Genomic DNA, 871 nt, shown 5'->3' with positions numbered 1-871 from the left:
CGGGGGCAGAACTCGTGGGGCTAATGGACCACAGGGTCCCCAAAGCAAGAATGGATCAGCAACCCACAAGGACACGTGGCTTTTATAACCACAGAGGTCTGGGTCCAGTAAACAGAAAAGGGACATGAACCCCTCCCCCCCAACACCACTCCCACTGGGGACAGAGACATGTGATCCCGCCTTCACCCCCAGACTGAGTCTGTTCATAGACCCAGAGCTCCCCTGGATGAGGGAAGATCCTGACATTATGTTCCAAGTCTGTCCACCAATCTCCCTCCCCCTCCCCCCTAGGGGGACTGTGGCCATTTGCAGAAGAACCAGGCACTGGAGAGCAGGGGGAGGGGTTTGAACCTCGCTGAGTCCTTGGTTCCTGATCTGTAACACGCGGACAATAACATCTGCCTGAAAGGATTGTTGGGTTAATTGAGCAGAGTAAGGGGACGGTGGCTGGAATATAAACTAGCATTGCCTGCAGCTGAATTCTAATCCCTCTGTCAGTGTGTGTTCATTCTCCCATTTGCCACCACCTTCACTCCACTGCATGGTCACCAGCCCTTTGTTGGGCACTGAGAGTTCAAAGACATCAACCCCTCTACCATTGACAGAAGGTGAAGTACATGCCAGGGGCAGTGCTTGGCCTCCGTGTCCCAAACCCAGGCACCAGCTCTGCAAGGTCATGCAGGAGGTAGCAATACTGGGATGGGGACCTACTTGTGTTCTGTTGCTAAACCTGGGTTCTCTCCATGGTGGCACTGAGCTCCTCAGAAGTTAATAAAATGAGGTGGCAGATATGGAGCTTGGGACATGGTGAAAGTGATAAGGAAGGAGATAAATAGTGATGGATGGATGGATGGATGGATGGATGGATGGA

This window comes from Herpailurus yagouaroundi, unplaced genomic scaffold (assembly GCF_014898765.1).
Source record: "Herpailurus yagouaroundi ecotype Mexico unplaced genomic scaffold, PumYag 182, whole genome shotgun sequence".
Taxonomy (NCBI): Eukaryota; Metazoa; Chordata; class Mammalia; order Carnivora; family Felidae; genus Herpailurus; species Herpailurus yagouaroundi.
This window is presented reverse-complemented; position numbering follows the sequence as displayed.